Here is a 14,620-nt window from a genome sequence, read left to right on the forward strand (position 1 = left end):
CCAGTGTTCATAGCAGCATGATTAACAATAGCTAAAAGGTGGAAATAGCTCAAATGTCCACTGATGGATGAACAGACAAAATGTGGCCTCTACATACAATGGAATGGTATTCATCCTAAGAAGAAAGGACATTCTGACACATGCTACAGCTTGGATGAACCTGCAAGACGTTGTGCAAAGTAAAATTAGACGCAGAAGGGCACGTACAGAATGATTCCTCTTGTGTGAGGTACCTAGCGCAGTCAAATTCATAGAGACAGAGAGTCGAATGAGGCTGCCAGTGTCAAGGGGAGGGAGGAACGGGAGTTAATATTTAATGGGGACAGATTTTCAGTTCAGGAAGGTGAAACAATTCTAGAGATGGATGGTGGTGATGGTTGTACAACATTGTAAGTGTACTAATGCCACCGACCTATACACTGACAAACAGTTAAAGTGGAAAAAATGGTTAAAATGGTAAATTTTATGCTATGTATATTTTATCATGATTTGTTAAAAAGGCAATAGTCTTTCTCAGTGTGTCCCCAAGAAGACACAGCAATAGGCCCTCTTTAGGGCATCTGGACTCTGCTTTTCTCCCCAAAGCCAATGAATAATTAATTCCTGTGATTGTGCCCACAGATGTACTGCAAATGGTGACAGTACAGATCCCTGCCCTTCATGGGAAGATTTGCTGTCCCATGGCTTGGTGTTGTACTCGGGGATCCTCTCAGACACCCGCCTCCTTCCGGGGTCTCTCCCCTTCCTGGGACAGCCCACACGTAATGGTCACTCCAGCGGGGGGGAAAGGCCCAACCGTATGGGCCCAAAGCAGGATACCTCTAATGGACCGTTGTCATTCTGATGGGCCATATTACCTCCACATAGGTTCTCTCTTTCACCAGTCCTTTTCCCTTCCACTCCCTTCCACAGGGAGCGTTCACAGTCTCCTCATAAACACCCAGGGCACAAAACACTCAGAGTCACATTCCTGGAGAACATTAACCTGAATGGGCAAATGAAGTTCCTTTGAAAACAGGAAGAGAAAAAGGTATACAAAGGAACAAGAATAATAGTGCATTTCCTGTTGGAAGCAATATAAGTGTGGGAAAAGTAGAGCAACCAGAATGCTACATGCAACAAAACACCTTTCAGAATCTAAGGCAAAAATGTTTTCTTTTTTTTTTTAATTTTTTTTTTTTAACATTTATTTATTTTTGAGACAGAGAGAGACAGCATGAACGGGGGAGGGCCAGAGAGAGAGGGAGACACAGAATCGGAAACAGGCTCCAGGCTCCAAGCCATCAGCCCAGAGCCTGACGCGGGGCTCGAACTCACGGACCGCGAGATCGTAACCTGGCTGAAGTCGGACGCTTAACCGACTGAGCCACCCAGGCGCCCCAAAAATGTTTTCAAATAACACAAGAACTAATAACAACAAAAAAAATCGATCTGCAGCATGTCCACACTCCAGGGAAAGTCAGTTTGAAAAAATTCATGAAACTTACGCTAATTATTTGTGCACTTTTTCGTATTTTTTTTGCTTTGATGAATAGTTCATTAAAAGGAAAGAAAGAGTAGTTTACATTTGTTGTGCTGTGAGTAAGGGTAGTTTTCTTCTCTACACAATCTTGTCCCTCAAGTCCTGGCTGGGGTGGTAACTCCCAGATGCCTTCATACTGATGATACCTCAGTATCCCTCTAATCAATCCAACTAGTTGTTTTAAAATTTTATCTAACTTTTCAAGTTTTTCTTCGTAGCAATGTCATGCTCCACAAGCTCTTTCCTCACCAATTAATGCCAAGGTTACTGTTACATTTTTCTACTGGAATGTGAGATTCTTGTTCTGTTGAAAGTGCGAATGGGTTGGGCAGTGTTAGCAAGTGATTTTAGGAGCAGGGTGTTGTTTCCATCTATACTCACTGCTTTTCCATTCACAAATAATATGTAGATTATTAAAAATCATTTTCTTCCTTCCCTTATATAAAGCAATATCTTTTTTTTTCAAAAATTTTAAATGTTTTTATTTATTTTTGAGAGAGAGACAGAGCGAGTAGGATAGAGGCAGAGAGAGAGAGAGGGAGTCACAGAATCCGAAGCAGGCCCCAGGCTCTGAGCTGTCAACACAGAGCCTGACACGGAGCTCGAACTCACAAACTGTGAGGTCATGACCTGAGCCCAAGTCGGATGCTTAACTGACTGAGCCACCCAGGCGTCTTTATAAAGCAATATCTTTATAAAACTATTTATTATTTATCTGTGTGTATATATTGCTGCCTCACCCTCAATCAATGAAATTGCCGTCCTGATCTTGTTTCAAGATAGAAGGAAATTAAAATTTATTGCATTTCTTCTGTGTATTAAGCCCTACAGTAAACCCCGCATATAAGTTACCAAGTTTGAAATCAAGTGTGAATATTTATACTTCATGCTGCTACAGATATGGAATTTTATTGTTCCATGAATAATAAATATTCCTGAGTTTCTATCGTATAGTATGTGTATGCTGGATGCTGTGGGTATAGAAATAAGAAAACAAGTCTGTAACCTCTCTTAGGAGAGAGAGTCCAGTATACAATATAGTGATGTACAATGTAAGACAAGAAAACACATAGGAAAACATGTAGTCAAGGTGGATGGGGTTGGGGGAAGGACAGGTCCCCAGGGGAGTCCTATTTCATTCAGAGGGGGTACATAGAAATTCCTGGAATAGGCAAATAAAGGAGAGGACTGGAACATACATACGCGCATTCATATAAATACACATACATATACATATACATATATTTACTCTCAGTAATAGTAAAAGGACGCATCTAATGTGATTGATTCATTGGCGAAAATAGTCATGGGACATGAGACTTTAGGTTTGTCAGGCATCTTTATTGAATGAGACAATCTTCTACAAAACTGGATAGATCCTCCTTTCTTTACTCCAAATTCCCTGATAGATCCTCCTTTCTTTACTCCAAATTCTCCATTGTAGGAGAATGGTACACACTGGGAGCCTTCCTTACGTATAAAAGTTACCACAGTAATCATGTTTTGCGAGAATCTCTACCCCTGGATCTATCCTTTGTGGGCAGGAGAGCAGAGGTGTGGCCCGGACATGTAGGCGCCATATGTCTACGTGCACACTGAAATGTAGACAACTGGCTAATTGGATTCTCTCTCCTAGGGATGTAGAATTTGTACAGAAAGACACAGGGGCTAAATTTCCGATTGAAACTAAAACATTTTAAGGGCTGCCTTCTACAGAATAAATTGAAGAACTCCTCTTACTGGGGTTTTTATAGCTGTCCTAATTCTGCCTTCCCGTGGCATGTTTGTGGCAGTCTGTTATTGATTCTATTACTTACCTCAGTGTCCCTCTAATAAATCCAATTATTTTTTTTTTATTCCAGATGGCTGGATGAAGCTCATTTCTTTAGCTTGCAAACAAAAACAAAAATTTTTTAAAAAGCCAGTGTAAGTAAGTGAGTTACTCTGGCCCTTAATATTTCATAATCTTTGATTGCTGCAGCTAGGGACTAAGGGTCTACTCTAAAGGTTCTAGAATTTTCCCTCAATATCTCTAAAGGGGAAGCAGGAAAAAAACACCTCAATCTTGGAGAATCACTTGAGTATATACTTTTGTGTCATGCACATGTGAGTAGGTCCCTATCCTTTGTTTTTTGATGTAGTCCTAGTTATTGGTAAAGTAATCAAAGCATAAATGTAAACTTTTTAAGTGTAAAATTTTTCAAGTTTAATATGCCAACTTCTGGTCTCAAACATACATGCCAAAGAATAAGTTCACTGTAATGTCATGTGTGAGCTAACCAAAAAAATGAATCGGAGTGTGTGTGTAATTGTGCACAATGAACTTTTCTTTTTCCTCAGCAAATATACAGTTATTTTGAAATCAAAGCAAGGAGCTATATCTCAGCTCCTTGTATTTAAGTGGTCTTATTTTTTCTAAGAAATAAAAAATAATAAAAGATGAATAAAAAATAAGGACAAATTTTTAATTCAAGCATGCAAATACACTTTTGTCAAATGTATATTTTTAAATTCTCTGCTAGTATTCAGAAATTTTGTCAGAATAGTTAACAACCCTGGGAATTCTACTTTAAGATGGGGTCATAAAAGTATGAATCATCATGTGTTTTCCAATTAGTTGGATAATGTTTTAATAGGAGGTTATATTTAAAGAACCTAAAACCTGGAGGGGAGAAAGCACACATGGAGAGTGGATTTACATGTATGAATAGATTTATAGCAAATTTATCAAAGAAAACAGAGAAGTCATACTGTGGAGGAGAATGAGGGAAGATCTTGCATTACTGCCCATCTCTTTTATGTGCAAAGGCATACTTTAAAATGTGATTTTACTTAACATGAACTTGCGATTTCTTTCTTCCCCTATGTATTTTTACACAATAGCTGAATTTCTTCTTCATGTGTTAAGTGTAAAAAATCTGTTTTCTATTAGAATTAAACATTTATTTGGGTGCATGTTTTTTTAATGGCATGTGATCTTGTGGGGAAATTCTTTAATAAGAAAGATGTAATTCTCCAGAGGCATAAAATATAAGCAATTCTGAAGTTCTTGCATACACATCGAAAGCAAAACATTCCTTAGCCCGAGGTCTTTCCATTCTTTGCAGGGAAAAAAACTGAAGAAGAAAACATCTTCTGCACTTTGCTCTGTTAGGGAATCAATTTAAAGTTGGTTAGATACCAGAGGGAAAAAATTTCAGGTAGACAAGGAACCTCTGAAAAGAAGAATAGCAAATAAGTATTTCATTCCAACTGGTATGCAGGGGAGGATACTGTGCCATCTGAAGCTACACAGTTGGGGCAACCTATCCAATTTCCACCAATATTACTTTTCACATGATTCATGTAGCAGGTGTAGGGAGTGAGCAGTCCAGATCTGAGCAAAAAATAAAACAGGATTCTGAGATTGAGTACTCTAGGAAAAACTGCATTTGGAAAATTCCTTCTCAGAGATTTGTTTTTCCTGTTTGGGATCCTATATCAGTCAGAAAAGCAGAGCCTCTAGGACATATAAGGGATGACTTTATGCAATTGTGGGGACTGGTGAAGCAGTCTTTAAACAGTTCCTTTTCTTCACATATGATGCTGGAGCTCAAAGTATGCAGGGCAAGTAAGTGAGAAGGCTAGATGGCTGGCTGTAAGGGAAGCAGGAGGGTAGACTGAAATCTGTATCAGTTCTTGTTACCTCTGACCTTGGTGATGTGGGCCTGAACCCTTTATCATGAGCTGAATCCATGATCCAGGGCAAGGCAGAGCAGCTGTAGGCCTGACCAAAATCTTAGGCCAACAGGATGAGCCAACAGATAGACAACAGCACATGAAAGCCACAAAGATGGCTGCCTTGTTCCTGACCTCCAAATCTACCATAAGAATCTCAAGTGTGGTTGACCCTTGGGAAACAAGGGAAAGGGAATTCTGGGAAATGTAGTTTAGCCTAGCCAAGCTGACACATTACAATGCCCCCACTTTTTCTTGGTTGCTTTTCTTTGTCTTGCTCTTGATTGACATTTGCACTTATCTTTCTAGATCATGTTGTCAGAGTCTTTCTCAGAAAGACCACGTAAAGGTAATTTCTTTTTTAGTTTTTGCTTGTCTGAATTGTCTTCTCTCGTCACACTTCATTGCTAACTTGGCTGTGTAGAGTCCTGATTTGGAAAATATAAATTCCCTTGGAGTTTTAAGGCATTCTTTCTGTGGAGAAGCATGATAGTAATCTGAGTTTCAGTTCTTTCTTTTTCTTTTTTTTTTTAATGTTTATTTATTTTTGAGAGAGAGAAACAGAGTGTGAGCAGGGGAGGGGCAGAGAGAGAGAGGGAGACACAGAATCCGAAGCAGGCTCCAGGCTCTGAGCTGTCAGCACAGAGCACATTGTGGGGCTCAAACTCACAAACCACGGGATCATGACCTGAGCTGAAGTCAGACACTTAACCGACTGAGCCACCCAGGCACCCAGTGAGTCTTGCTTCTTTTTAGGTGATTTCATTCCTTCTGGAAGCTTGCAACTTTTCACTATCACTGTTCAAAAATTCCATCATGATAAGCCCGAGGAGTGGGTGGGTGTTTTTAGACTTTTTTTTTTTTTTTTAATTCATTGTGCTGGGCACTGAATAGTCCTTTCAACTTCATCTCTTTCATTGCTGGGAATTATTTTTTTATTGTTTCCTTGATAATTTGCTGTCCATTTTTTGCTGTGTCCTTTTTGAAAGTTCTATTTGACGCATGCTTGACTCCCAAAATAAAACCTGATTTTCTTATCTTTTCCTACTTTTCATACCATTGTCTTTTTATTCCGCTTTCTGGAAGGTTTCCTTGAATATATATTCTAATCCATCAGTTAAGTTTTTGGTTTTGGTTTTTAATTCTAACTATTTAATTTCTTTGCTATTCTTTCTGCTCTGGGCTAATTTTTTCCTTTAAAAAAAAACAGCATTTTCTTATTGTTCCTTACTTCTCAGATAATACTAAATATAGTTTGGGGGGTTGTCATGCAAACATTCCCCACCTTAACAAAATAAAACTTTTTGTTTACCCTACTTCCTCTTTTTTTTTAATGTTCACTTATTTATTTATTTTTAATTTTTTGTTAATGCTTATTTATTTTTGAGAGAGAAAGACAGAGAGAGAGGGCAGTAAGAGAGGAAGATACAGAATCCAAAGCAGGCTCCAGGCTCTGAGCTGTTATAGCACAGAGCCTGATGCAAGGCTCAAACTCATGAACCAAGAGATCATGACCTGAGCTGAAGGTGTCCGCTCAAACAACTGAGCCACCCCGGCTCCCCTACCCCACTTCCTCTTATAGCAGTAATACCACTATTGCTCAGTCCCCCTCATACCCTTTGCACTAGCTGGTCTCTGCCTGGACTCCTTTCTCCCTCCCCCTGCCCCCAGGTATCCCCATGCCTTACTTTTAAGACGTTGCTCAAATGCCATCTCAGTGGAGCCTTCTCTAACCCACTCTATTTAAATTTTCATCTTTTTTCCCCATCCACTCATTAGCCCTCTCCCTTGGCTCATTTTTCTTCACAGAATATGATAGACACCACTTTCTAACATATTGTATAATCTATTTATTTTGTTAAATGTTTACTTCCCCATCTTGGCTAGAATGTAAGCTCTATAAGGGCAAAGACTTGTCAGTTTTGTTTATTGCAGTTTCCCCAGCATCTAGAACACTGCCTGGCACATAGTGGACCCTCGATATTCGGTGTTCCTTGGTTCCTTCTTCCCCCACCATTGATCTTAATGTCTGTTTTTCATATTGGAGAAATTAATTCTTCAAATGTCTGGTGATCCTTGGTTGTCTCTATGTGAAGCACCAAAAAAGTTTACTAAAAGCTAGCTTTATGTTTGTGGGTAGAGTTTGTGGACGATTGAGCTTTAATATATAATCTAGTGGTGAGCTGGCATATCTTTAGAAGGAACTACTATATTTTACTATTATTAATTTTTTTTTCTATGGGGCAATTCCATTTCTCTCAAGAAAAATTCTTGTCTCCCTCCAAGAAATATAAGGTGGTCTGACAGCAATATGGTTTGGAAAGGGTGGTTGGGCACACTCGTTCTATGCGTGTTTTCATTTAATATCTCTATTTATGTCTCCTGCCTTTCAATGTTCCTGATATCCCCAAATGAAACTTTCCAAATCAGATTTTTATAGGCATAAAAGATGGGCAAGTGGTAGATAGTAAGTAAATAAAGAGTTACGTGGGATGGGTAAGGGCTACTGGGTCCAGATACACCTTTTATATTATTTCACCAATCCCTCCCCTGACCCATTTTCAGTTTTTTACAGTTACCCTTGAATTTTGTGGTTCCTTTAAAACCTCTTCCGATAAGTTGTATCATTTCTGTTTACATTGCCATTGTAGGTTTATGCCTTTTTATCTTTTTGATGTCTTTTTTGAAAGGGTTTGGGGAAAGAACACCGATAAAAGTGTGTGGTCAATCCACCATATTTAATAAGGTTTTGGTAATAATGTTTTGTTAGCTAGGGCCAGGTCCATATATATCTTTGGGAGAAAACTTTTCTTTTTCTTGGTGGGTGACACTTTAATGAGCTTTTATTATACAAAGTATAGCCCATATTATATTCTGAAAGAGAAACTGTTGATGTAAAAAGCAAAATTTCTCTACATAATCCTACAAATGGTTTTCTTCACTGTGATTATAGCTGTATCACTAATGCTTATGACTTGATTGGCTGGGAAGATAGAATTTTTCCCCTTCCTATGAAGCAAGAGAAGAGTTAGGGGTAGGACATAGTCAAGGATACTTCTGCACATGGGAGGTTATATAGCTCCGTCAACATGGCAGCAGTTTGGGTCCATGGATTAAATGAGAGAAGGCTCATGGGGTATCTCTGTGGAGAAGAGAATACTCACAGTTAATATACCTGTTTACATTTTCCTTCTCTGCCTTGTAATTTCCTTCCATTATCCCCAAGTTTCAGAACTGTTTTGCAAACATCACAGCCTTTGAAAAGCTTGTGTTGGGGTTTCAGAAAGGGGCTTATGTCCGAGTCTAGGTTAGATTAGGGAAAGAGAAAGTAGTTTTTCCCCACAACCACTGCATCCATTTTGAAATCTCCCTGGTGGCAAGAGCAGCATTTCAAGACACCACCATGGTCCCAGAACATTAGCCGTTGGCCAGGAACAGAGCAACAATTTTTTTTTTTTTACATAATAATATGGGTTTTCCCTTATATAATGTTATGTGTCAATTTAAAACATCTAAAACAGTTTTACTAAATAAAATAATAATATGGGTTTTCCAACGAGATAATTACAACAGCTTTGTCCTTGCCTGCCTAGAGCAGCAGAGGAGCTGTGAAGGGGTTCCTCATTTCATAGGACTCTATATCCAAGTTGACTCATCCATTGCATACATTTACACAACCTAGTTGACTCATTCATTACATACATTTATCCATGTTGCCTAGTTATCTGTGAACTCTCTTAACTTTGATATAAAACTTTAATCCTCATTATGCTCTAGGGAGGATCCTTGTAGATAATAACAAATGATTGAAAGAGAAGAATTTCAAAGTGGGAGTGGATTTCAAAGTGGAATTTCAAAGGGGACTAGCTGATCTAATAGCTTTATTTTACAGATGAGAAAGTTGAGGTTCAGAGAGCCATGACAGAGCCTGAATATCAATGCAGTTCTTGCAATTTTCAGTAAATTGTTTTCACTCACTGACTATATCATTCATATGTCATGGCATGGATTAATTAATTCAGGAGCTATTTACTTAGCATCTATTAATTTAAGTTTTAACTAGTTACGTAGACTATAGAAATAGGGTGATTCTCTATAATATTGGTTTAGTTTTACTAATTTTAAAATGCTTTTGGGGGCACCTGGGTGGTTTGGTCGGTTAAGCTTCCACCTTTGGCTCAGTTCATGATCTCACGGTTCATGGTTTTGAGCCCCTCTCAGCTATCTGAGCCATCAGCTCAGAGTCTGGATCCTACTTCGGATTCTGTGTCACCCTCTCTCTCTGCCCCTCCCCTGCTCGCACTCTATCTCAAAAATAAAGAAAACATTTAAAAATAATTAAAACATAATTATATGCTTTTCTATAGAAATTTCTCAGACCTATGCTATGTGAGAACAAGTTTTGCATTCTTTGAGAACTCTGCCTGAGATAATATCCAAACCAACATTTTAGGAAGGAGTTTCATTACTTCCCCCTGAGAAGGCTCTGTTAGTTGCCTGAATGAAGATAGTTCTTGGTGACCTCTTTGCTTGATACAATATGCTCCATTTCTAAATATTTCAGTAAAAGGCACATTTTGAGTTTAAAATGTGATCATTGTACTCAGGATTTTAAAAGTCTCATAAAGGGTGCATGTCCCTGAATTGGGAGTTAAGGTTGGAAAATATAACCATCAGAAATATAGGCTGGTTGCATATGCTAAGGAATGTAAGATCAGTTGTCTGAGTCTAATTCATAATGGGACTGAGAACAGACATGTTTGCTGCTAGAGGCTTGAGCTGCCTGGAGATGGGGAGAGCTGGAATTAAACCTTCCCACTGGGACTGGGTCAGATATCAGATAATGGGCACGTGTCCAATCCAGCAGACACAATCCAGGGTCCAGAGGGGTTGGATGACAATCATGCTATAACTGATGTATGAATTGAGAGTTCTCTGAATAAGATCTTCCGAAAGGAGAAGGAGAGAACTTGTCGGTGCTCATCCAATTCTGCCCAGGAGCCAGAGTGACCTGATCTTGGTACAACTATACCTGTTGTCCAGTGGAAATATTCTCAGGCCACAGAAGAAAAGTCTATCTAATTACTTTACTTTGAAAAACAAAAAAGCCTATCCAATGCCCTTTATTCATGTTCTTTATGTATCCAAAATGCTTTTGACTTGCTCTCCAGAGTGATTCTGCCCACCCATGAGGAATTTTCCGTGCAAATAACTGAATAGATGATCTTACTAAGCAAGTCTCTTTTTCTAAATTAATGTGTTAGCTTTTCTGTTTTATATACCTCTTGAGAAACTGCTGAGCATAAGTTAGTTGCCGAGAAGCTAATCACACTTAGGGTAAATGCATAAAATCCAACTTCTAGATAAGCTCATTTACGATGTAAGCCTTAATAACCTCACTATCTTTCAGTGAAGCTGCATTAAGGATTGTGCCTTAAAGTGTGCATCCCAATACTTCTGTTTCTGGTCTGTCTCCTCCAATGCTGAATGTAACCCACTCCTCTTAAATCATTTTCTCACACCTCTATCAGCCAACGATCTCAGGTCTCATTCTCATTTTATAGCTTTGGTACAGTTGTGCAAGGTCACCGATTTGACCTTTCCTATTGACATTTCTTCCTGCATGTTCTAGCAATGCATCTGTGTATGAAAGGAATAATATTGCCCCTAGCAAACTCAGTGTCTGGCATGCTTTCACACAACATTATCCCCAGATTCTGTCCTTAGTGTCTAATTCGCTTTTTCCAGGTTTTTCCCAAGGCAATGAATCTGGCCAAGTCTTCAGAAGACAACAGTAGCTGTCTTTAATGGTGAAGAGCACAGATTCTCAGCGCAACTGACTTTGAATCCTGGCTCTACCTTGTGCTACTTATGTTACCTTGGGCAAATTACTTAAGCCTTTGTGCCTCGGTTTCTTCATTTGTCAAATGGAGATAGTAACAATGTCTGCTCATAGGACTGTTGTGGCTGAATGAGTTATGATATATTTACCATGTCTGGCACATAAGTGAGACTCATTGTCATGGTTCTTCCCGCTTCTGAAGAAGGGAGCACAAGGTTAATTAAATGCCTGACTGGGGAGAAGGCAAAAGGAATACAAGAAGGAAAAAATAGGTTTGCATTTCAAAATATTTCTTTTACCATTGAGGTAATTATCAAATCAGCCAAATAATCCCCATACTTTTGCTTTTAACATTTAATGTCAGCAACTTGAATTCTCTACAATTATGAATGTATAACCTCCACTTCTGTGGGCATACATCACTTCATCAGGAGGGAAAACTTTTCCCTTCTTCCCCTCCATGTTCTTTGACTAGTCTAATAATTAAATTAACATAAGACAGATTAATAGGACAGGAACAAATTTTGTGCTTATGAAAGTCCCAAAGACAGAGACTCAAAAGGCAGTCAGACAGTTGAAGCTTATATGCCAGGATGAGCTAAGGAGACTCTGGTAGAGGTTTGGGGCTTTACAAGGGAAGAAGAAAAAGTCACAGGAAGATGAGTAGAGCAAATGTTTGGTAAACAAATGTTTGCCAATGTCTTTCTGATAAAAGGTTATCTTTGGTAGTAACTCCTTCCTGGTACAGATTCTCTATTTAAATTCTTTTAAGCAGTAAAAGGGAAGGCAAACAGCTCTTCTAGAGTCTGTTGGGCTTGACTGTCTTCAGCTCGAAATAAGCCCCATGCCAAAGTGGCATATTTGGGGATCATGTATCCTGCTTCCCCCTCAACTTCAACCTAACTGGTTTTCTTTCCAGTGAGTCATCAGGATTAGCTTTTTCTAGATAAGCTTAAAATTTCTGAGTGAATGACAGGAAAATGTTCAAAGGACAGGTTAAACGTTGGTAAAACTTGACGGTAGAAAACAACCAAGAACAGAAAAAAAACACAACTTCCGCATTTTACTGGAATCTGAGTTAATAAATAGGGATCACAGAACAAATAGCAAACAACAGCTTGAGTTACATCAGAATGAAGAAAGAAATGATGAACCTGGATTTCCAGTCTGAAACCATTACTCAACCAGGGGAGCTCACAAGTTGCCAGTTACACGTTCAAAACTCCTCTAGAGTTTAAAACAACAGGAACAACTTGTTCAGATTTTAACTGATGTTTCCAGATAAATTTCACAATTTTGCACCTCAGGGAATTTTTTTTTTTCTAATTAAGGAAATTTTTTTTAATGTTTATTTATTTTTGAGAGAGAGACACACACACAGTACTAGTGGAGGCGGGGCAGAGAGAGGGAGACAGAATCCAAAGCAGGCTTCAGGCTCTGAGCTATCAGCACAGAGCCCAATGTGGGGCTCAAACCTACGAACTTTGAGATCATGACCTGAGCTAAAGTCAGACACTTAACTGACTGAGCCACCCAGGCACCCCGAGAATTTTGCTTTTCTTAAAGATTAACTAAACTGACTATTTCATCTTGGCAATTATTAGCTTGCCACATTTTTTATAACTAAGAGAAATTGGGTTTCTCTCCATATTGTAGTTGAAATGACATTTTAATCCATACCTTTATAGGTAAAACTTTTTTATCATTAGTACTATAAAGCAAAGCTTCAACTGAACTTTGGTTTTCCTTCATCTACAGCTGAGCATTATCAAAGTTCAAGTACAAAAATTCTGTGGATGAGCACAAAAATAAGAGCTGGAAAAAAAAAACAAAACCAGAGATGTATTTTCCTAATGATCTATTATTAGCTCTTTCATAAAAATTCTTACTAATAGGAGAAAAAAAGGAAAAGATCAGAATACTGCAATTTGTCATTGAATCTACTTTTTTAGCTTTCCTTCCAGTTAAACTGATTTCCTCATATATTTGTTTCCAGAGTAAAGCCAGAATCAACATTGTCCCTATTTCTAATCAAATAACAGAGAAGCAATTACAAAATCTGAATGCAGTTAGAGGATCCTGGGAGGCAGAGTGGCTGGATCTAGCCTGAGCTGTGTCTCTCACTCATTTTTGACTTCAGGCAAGGTATTTAACATCTCTGTATTTTTGACATAATTGTAATAATGCTAATTGACTTCATAGGTATGATATTAAGCATAACTCAAGAAACAACCGTGGGCTCTTAGGCCAGGTTAACTAGAGAGAAGCCCACCTTTGCAACTTGGAAAATAAATTTAGGATTATATCTCCTTTCCATTCCCAGCACATTTTGAATGCATTGGATGGGACTTTGATGTAAATAATAGAATTTGCAGTTTTTAATATGCAAGATGGAAAAGAAAATAGGTTATGTTACAATTTCCATTTCAGAAGTAAAATCTTCAGAAATGCTTTTATTTCTACCTTTTGGGAATCTAACTTATTTAGCTTTCTAAGGTTTTTACTGAGAGTAATTCTTAAGATAAATAACAAAGATATTGTTATGTTCCATTTTCAGAAAAAGGAAAAAAAAATAGCCTAAAGGAGTCTCTAAGTCTGTGTTTATGGCTGAATTTTTAAGTAACTGTCTTCCATTAAGGGTGCAGTCCATTTGTGAATGCTAACTTACTAACCATGCTTCCTTCAATAGCTCTTTCTTCTTTTTATTTCTTTTATCTTGTATCCTTTCATTAAAAAAAATACATTAATATGCACTTTTGTTTCATAATTTTGTTTATAAAAGTTATGTACCAGCTGTATAACTTTTCAGTTCCAAACTTAACATTTTTGCCTTTAAATTTAATCCACTGTCAACTAACTTAAAAAAAATTTTAGTGGGGAAGAAATTGGGCTTTAGAGGTTTAGAATAATTTATATCAAATAACACAGTATGTCAAAGAAGAGCCATTTGATAACTATTTTAGTTTTATAAAACTTTAAAGTTTTGAAATAGCCCAAAGCAAACACATAAAAAATACAAATGTACAGTGAGGAATTAAATAATCTGATACAATTTTATCTTAAGCCAGATTTGTAAAATAATAATGGTTTACTCTATGAATTATAGAGACCAGACCTCCAAAGCATTTGAAATACCTAATACCTAAGCATTTCTTCAACATTGTGGAATATGTTTACTATTACAGCGAGGGCACTGAGGAATTTTAGATGACTTGGCATATTGAATTATTCTAAATATGATCAAATTAATATAACGACTTTAAAAAATATGTTTGGGGCACCAGTCAGTTCAGCGTTTGACTCTTGATTTTGGTTCAGGTTATGATCCCAGTTCGTGGGATCGAGCCCTGCATTGGGCTTTGCACTGGGTGTGGAGCCTGCTTGGGATTTTCTCTCTCTCTCCCTTGGCCTCTCCCCTGCTTGCACGTGTGTGTGCCCTCTCTTTCTCTCTCTCTCTCTCTCTCAAAAAAAAAAAAAAAAAAAAAAACAACCTTTACATATTTATGACTCTGCAAATGATTACAGAAATTTCCATCATA

The 14,620-nt window shown here is 38.0% G+C and overlaps 1 protein-coding gene across 2 annotated transcripts in view; it reads left to right on the plus strand.

Annotated features, from left to right (window-relative positions):
• The window catches only part of FGL1 (fibrinogen like 1), a 54,447-nt gene that overhangs the window by 12,045 nt on the left and 27,782 nt on the right, over positions 1–14,620 (plus strand). Inside the window, exon 2 of one of the 2 annotated variants that reach the window (XM_019828300.3) lies at positions 13,078–13,226. The exons of the other annotated variant lie outside the window; for it this stretch is intronic. The gene's annotated coding sequence lies outside the window, so the exon portion shown is untranslated. The remainder of the gene's footprint in view (positions 1–13,077; positions 13,227–14,620) is intronic. 2 annotated transcript variants of the gene reach the window in all.

Source organism: Felis catus, chromosome B1 (assembly GCF_018350175.1).
Source record: "Felis catus isolate Fca126 chromosome B1, F.catus_Fca126_mat1.0, whole genome shotgun sequence".
Classification (NCBI taxonomy): domain Eukaryota; kingdom Metazoa; phylum Chordata; class Mammalia; order Carnivora; family Felidae; genus Felis; species Felis catus.